At 28.0% G+C, this 7,500-nt stretch overlaps 1 pseudogene; it reads right to left on the reverse strand.

Moving 5' to 3' along the window:
• Positions 1-1,896: 1,896 nt before the first annotated feature.
• LOC135210939 (protein gustavus-like) overlaps positions 1,897-7,500 on the reverse strand; it is a 6,223-nt pseudogene continuing 619 nt past the window's right edge.

The raw sequence follows: 7,500 nt of genomic DNA on the forward strand, positions 1-7,500 counted from the left end.
AGGTTTGACGAAATAATTATTTGTGGGCGTTTTAGTATAATTATCCGTAGACGCTAATATGGTTTTATCATTATTGGTTAATAACAATGTAGTATAACATAAATTATGGGCCATAATTATAGTCGGATATAATGAACAAAAATCTAACGTCGTGATAGGGGAGTTATAAAATCCTTTCGCAGGTTCAATAACTGTAGCGCCCTGATAACCCATACACCCTTTCAATCCCCCTTCACACGATGGAACAATAAAATTTTCCAAGGCGCAGTTTCGCAATAATTGAGACATTATTTTATTTGTTGACCTCTCGTGAGGATAAAAGTTAACGGGACTCCCGTTACCCGCGCCATTTCAATGTAATTGATAGATAACATTAATTTATCGATTAATTTTAGTGGCAAAAGGGCATCTTTTAAACAATAAACGGCTAATTTTCGTCTCGTTTGGGCGCTAGTGCGATGTAATTCTGATATTTCGGTGTGGTGAATATCATCTTTTTGTTCATTTAAAAAATACTGAGAAACCGCATTCAAACTGTAAGACCGTAATTTGTATTCTCTTTTAATAACGCTTAAAACGTCCATAATACATCGACCCTCCACGTTAATACATTTATTAACGATTTTACCCACCTGTTTACTTTCAAACCCCCAACTCGTAATGAAAGATTTTACATTTTTTATTCTACTTAGATAAAATTGATCATCAATGTTCAAATGTTTGGCCCGACCAATTAAATACGGGAAGTCAAAATTATTAATATTGTATCCAGTAATAATATCAGGGTCTACTACCTTTTGCACAAAACGAGACCAAGCTTTTAACATCTCCTGTTCAGAATGAAAAAGAAATATCTTGGCGTCTTCGATAGGGTCACAATTTTTACCCAACACAAAAATTACCTTTTTCATTTCTAATTTGTCGTGTTTTGCGATAACGTTGCCAATTTGAATAATTGGATCGTTATCGGGCGTAGGAAAAATACCTCTCCGGTTTGCGCATTCAATATCGAAAGAAAGGATGGTGAGGGGTCCGATACTAGCCCATTTTGTTTCAACCGGATCGTGGGGCATGATATTAGTCCACAATACATCAATTTCAATTTGGCATGTGGATTCCTTTTCGTTGTTGCTATCCCTAAAAATACAAGATTGGGACGGTATTTCTATCCAAGAACACCCCGATAAATTAACATCAATCATAAAACGCAATATAAAATCAATATTGGCTTCGTAAAACTCATTTTTTCTTTCTTCATCTTCGTTTTCTCCTTTCAATTCTAACTCTAAAATATTCTTAACTTCGTGAATTAATTTGGGCAATGCTATCGTTATTTTTAAAAAACGTTTTAGACCTTCATTATGACTATTATACCCATAAATAGTTCTTTTATTTACTATTGTTATAGAAATAATAAAATCCGTAATATTTTTTAAAAAATATAATTTTTGGGCAAGTTTTTCGTTTATTAGTTTCTTAAATGAATCAATATTATTTAATAATAATAATTTATCTTCTGGATAATTCATATAAAAATAGGGATAAAATCCATGAATATGACAACATACCGAATTACCCGAGACATCTACACCAAACATTCGAATAATTGGTAAACGATGACTATTATTAAACCCCAATGCTTGAGGTGAACTCCCTGTATAATCATCCAAATCTATATTAAAAAATAGAAATGATTTATTCATTATTGTTGGGGGCAATTCTTTATTGCCATTATTATTATCATTATTATGTACTGATAATTTTCGCTTCATTATTATTATATTGAATGAATTATAACAAAATGATTGCTTTTATTATATACTCAATTTTATTTTTTTTTTATATAAGAAAAAGTCAAATTTCATTTAATTACGAGGAATATAGTTACAAAACCTAAATATTATTAAATTTATTTTTTGTGTATATAAGTAAGAAAATATTTACAATATATAGGCCATGAGTTCAATTCTCATGCCTTCCAGTGGGGTGTGAAAGTTGTGTATTTCTGGTGACAATGACGTAGTTCGGATGTCACGTTGGTGCTACGAGAGTTGGCCTCCCCATGGTACAGTAGGTACTGAATAACAGACTGAGGTAAATTTAACTCCCGTAAACGAGTCAACCTTTGTTTACCAACAGCTTGCCGTATTATCCAGCGACATGAATCCATCAAAGGTAGCGGTGCCGCTATGGATAAAGAAAAATAAAAAATTGAGTTCATAAATATTCTGATGCATCAAGGAAAGGTCTTATCTTGGAAATTTAATTTTTTTTCTTTTATGATTCTCACAACATTAAGCACAATTCATTCTGGAAAAAGTAAAAAATACTGCAATACTTACGATCTAGTCCATCCTATGTATCTGATAGAAATTTCACAATTGCCCCATACAGCTGAAACTATGGGAAAAAGCTTCTTGCCTTTCAGGTTACGAAATGCTACTCCCAGATACTGACCCTCTACAACAAATGCCAACGTTCCTTCGTCCATATCTAAGGCAACTGAAAATAAGACATAGGATGTCATTAACAAAGTGGAGGAAAGGGTTCAAATATTCTTATAAAAAGGCAAAGTGTTTTGAAATCACAATAAGGATAATAATAACCACCTACTTACCATAAAATTTATCCGGGACAACGAAGGTCTCATTGTTGTTTAATAATGAAGGATAAGTAATGTCCGGGTTGCCTTGCCTGGTATTGTGACACAACTTATTACGGCCTAGGTCCCAGCCCCATGACTGGTCATTACTGCCTACCAAACCCTGGAAGGGAACAATAAGGATTAACTCACTATTGCACACTTTCTTTAAATGTGTTGTGCATACTGCAGGAGGGAAAACTTTGTTCAAATAACTAGGTGTGTGGACATGTACATAACACTTAACTGGTATCCCCGAGAATGTAAAGGTGCTTCATTAGTGGCAACCCCTACAATAGCGTGTGTACCCCGTTGCCGAGTAGACCAGTGTATTTCCCATAAATGGAGACCTTTTGTATAACTAACTTTTCCTCTTATACCATCTGTACTCTGGGCAACAGGGTGTCGATGGAACGTCATTTTGTCATCCTGTAATAATACAACAATAAGAATGATATAAAGTAACACTAAAAAATTTTAGTTAAATCATAAAATATTACAGTTTAAACTGAAATGAAACAGTCAAATCTTAACTTCGTGAAATAGCTGCCTACATATACTACAGTAAATGACAGAAATACAATTTCCGCACCTTGACAAAAATATTGAGCGATCTGTCTTCTGCATTCCATGCGTGCTTGAGTGAAGCCTCTCGCGGGATGGGCGGCATCTTGAGGAGGAAGTCTAACCGTTTGGGGCAGGTATAATCCGAGGACATTATTTTTTTTTATAAATAAATAAATAAATAAATCAAATATAAAAACATACACATACAAATACTACAAATATAATTTTAAAAAATATAAAAATTGAGTGAGTTTTTCGTTTATTCGTTTCTTAAACGAACAGTGTAAAATGCTAATTCAACTACATAAATTCCTCGATATTATAGCACAATTGATAAAAGATTTTACTTTGGAACGTAAAATTCCCTTCACTGCAAAAAAGTTCGTTGTCTTGCTTGTATGATCACGAAACAATAACTACTGAATAACCACCGGTTCCATGTAACATATAAAACACCATACAAACAAACATACAAACATGGAATTAATTAATTAGTAAATAAATATACATAATAAATATATATATATATAATAATAATAATAAAATCTCATCCCCCACCCCCTTGATGAAAAACAAATAAATATTTATTTTTTTTAACTATGAAACTTTAATTTATCTTTATTTTATTCTTCTAAGTAATTTTTATCATGTTTTATTCTTCTATTTTACTTAATTTATATTTATATATTTAATGATATATATATATTGCTATTTATTTGTTATTATTATTATTTAATAGATGTATATATAAAATAATATAATATAATAATAAAAAAAAATTATTTTACAAAAAAATTCATTTCCATTTTTATCATAAATAAATAAATAAACTTATAAATGTAATAAAAACGTCAATTCAATAAAATTAAGAATTGTTCAGGTGTTTCATTTTATCCAATTTTTTTAGTGGGAATATATAGTTATTACAAAAAAGAATTATTAGATTTAAAATTATAGGTAAAATAAAAAGCTGATATTCGACTTAATAATTTTTTTATTTAATTCAAATAGAATGATATGAAATAGTACAAAAAAATTTGGTATATTCCAAGTATGTTGTAAATATTTAATTAATTTTAGATTATATCTAATATTTTCTTTTGAAAGAAGTATATACAATAAATCAGTGAAAAAATCCTGGTATTGAATAATTCTTAATTCTATGAAATTCATGTTTTTATCACATTTATTATTTTTTTATAAATAATATTAATATAATATATATATATAAATAATACATATTTTAATTAGTTTATAATTATTTTTTCATTAAATTATTTTATATATATATAATTTTATATATAAAAATAATATATTATATTTATTTATTCTTTATATATATATTATTTATTATTATTATATTTAATATTAGATTAATTAATTAATAATATGTATTTTTATATATATTTTATTAATATTATTTATAAGCAAATAATAAATTATGAAAACGTTAATTTAATAAAATTAAGAATTATTATTCACCCGATTTTTTTTTTGGCGAAAAAACATAAACTCCATTAAAACCACTATTTTTTTTTTACCCAAAGTTGGGATGCTCTGGCATTGTTAATTTTTTGTTTTTTTTGAGGGTAAAAAATTTATTTATAACTGGATCTATTTTCGATACAAAATGCATTTTAACTATTAAGTCGATATTTCTTTTGCTACAACACGCATAGTTTTTGTTATTATTTCATTTTTTTTAATAATATAACTTTTAATTATTCTATATAAATAAATAACTTTTTACATATAAATAAATAAATATAAGAAAATAATAATACCCACCCCATTTTTACATTATATACAATTTACAGTCTTGTATAATAAACGATAAACTGTAAAAGTAATATTTTCTTTGAAAGATAATAAATTTAACCATTTCATAATATTAATATTACTGTTATTAATGCATATCTTTATACATTTCTTGGGATATTGAATTTAAAAATTATTATATAAAGGCTCGCATTAAAAGACTGCCTTCTTATTGTTCTAACTGGACTAGTTAGTGGTGGCGAATACGCTCTCATATCTTCATTGTATCACAGTGAACCAAGCGCCCCCACCCAAATTTGAAGATATATTGGTAATTTTTAGTGTCGGGAAGGTATAATTTTGAAAAAAAATCAATTAACCGTTGTTTTCGAAAAGGTTTTTGGTAGATTATATAGTGTCGGGAATGGTGAAATTTTGAAAAAAAAAATCAATTCTAACCGTTGTTTTCGTAAGGATGGTAATAAGTGTCGGGATGGTGAATAAAAAAAAATTTCAATTCTCAACCGTTGTTTTCGTAAAAGGATTTTACCATCAAGTTTCCCGGTTCAGAACCAAAAAATATAAAAAAAGAAATTATATAAGAGATATACTATTACTCAATAATGACTGTCATTACTAACAACTTATTTTTGAAAATATTTGAAAATTTAGATAACCACGAAAATGCTATATTGGGTAAAGAATGTTTATTTAATATATTTAAATTATTGATGTTAGTGGCAGATGATAAAACTTTGGAAGAAATAAATCAACAAGAAAAGACAAGAAATGCGATCATCAACGAAGTGAACAATACGTTACCATCATCGTTTGAAACAAAAACATTGTCGTGTATTTTCCCTCAAATTGTCGCAGACGACATTGATATTAATTTTGTTGATAAAATAAAAAATATAATGCATGCAAACAATGCAACAACGTTTAAAATAGTAATTAATAATGGAGAAAATATTGAAGATGAAACAAAAAATGATACAATTGATGCTACTCATTTATTAATGAAATATATATTTTATTCTAAAACTATAATGAATGGAAAATGGAAATATCCATTTGTACTGGAAAATACTAGAGATTTAAATTTTTCCATTTCACCCAATGAAGAAATAAAAGTGCCAATGATGAAAAGGACTTATACTACTATAAAAACGTCATTGTCAATGAATTTTGGCGATTTGACATGTAACGTTTATCGTTTCCATATACGACCAATGGCGTCGTTATGTTGACCATTCTACCGAGTGAAATATCTACAGTTAAGGAATTAACCAATCATATTATCCCCAATATGGGTATGTTATAAAAATGATAAATGCATCAGGAGTAGACATCCGTTACGATAATATTTATATGCCCAAATTTAAATTTGAACGATCTTACAAATTAAACGGCGCGTTAAATAAAATACCCGAATTAAGTTTATTCATAAAAGATGGAGCGAATTACCACAAAATGTTTAAAAAGGATTCTATTTGCGGCCAAGCATGCGGTTTATTTATTTGAATCGAAGGTGGAGATTGAAAATGACGAAACTGGAACGAAAGTTAAGGCTGTGGGGTTAGTTGTATGACGGATTCGTGTTGCGTTCAGGTTCAGAATAACATTTATTTAGATAGACCCTTGTATATTGTATATGCGATGAAATAAATAAGTAGATGTTATATTTGGGCACAATTACAAAACCTGAATATGAATGAAAATATTTTTGGATAAAACCAATGTTAATATTGTTTTAGTTAAAGGCTTTTGTGTACTTAATGTCAAAGAAGCATCATTTGACTTCCATGGTTGTATATGAATTTTTATTGCGAATATTATATTCAAAATCAATATAACAATGTTTATCTTTGAATGAACAATTAATTTTATAGTGAGTTTTTAAAATTAATTTTGCTAATTTCGATACGCATGTATACTCTTTTTGAAAATTTATATAAAAAAATGTAAAGATTTGAATCATCACAATAAAAGAATTTTGATAATTCTGCTATAGTATTGCCGTCTCGAAAATATGTTGTTTAATTAACTTTCCTATAGTTTGTCTATGAAGATGGCGATTTGAATTTGCCGTCACCTTTCGTTGAATCGAAAATTTATGACGTTGACGTTGACAACGATGTCTCTTAAACAAAGGCATGATATCTTCAGCAAAAAGGTTAATAATGTCGTATATACCTTCAATTGAATTATTAGTAGATGATAATAATATTGCTAGGGTATGATTAATTACATTTGTATCTAAGTTTATTCCCATGCCTTTAGTTATATTCCTATATATTTTTTCATTTTCTTGATACATAACTGTTCAATAGCATCAATACCGATATATTTTGCCATAGATCTTTGTCTTTTTTTTAATTAAAGGAAAGTTTAATAAAATAATATAAGTGTGGTATATATATATATTATTATATATATAAATATAAAATATAATATATATATTATATGTATTTATTAATTTAATTAATTAATTCCATGTTTGTATGTTACCTGCCATTATATAAATGCGGGCA

Source organism: Macrobrachium nipponense, chromosome 4 (assembly GCF_015104395.2).
Source record: "Macrobrachium nipponense isolate FS-2020 chromosome 4, ASM1510439v2, whole genome shotgun sequence".
In the NCBI taxonomy this organism is placed as follows: domain Eukaryota; kingdom Metazoa; phylum Arthropoda; class Malacostraca; order Decapoda; family Palaemonidae; genus Macrobrachium; species Macrobrachium nipponense.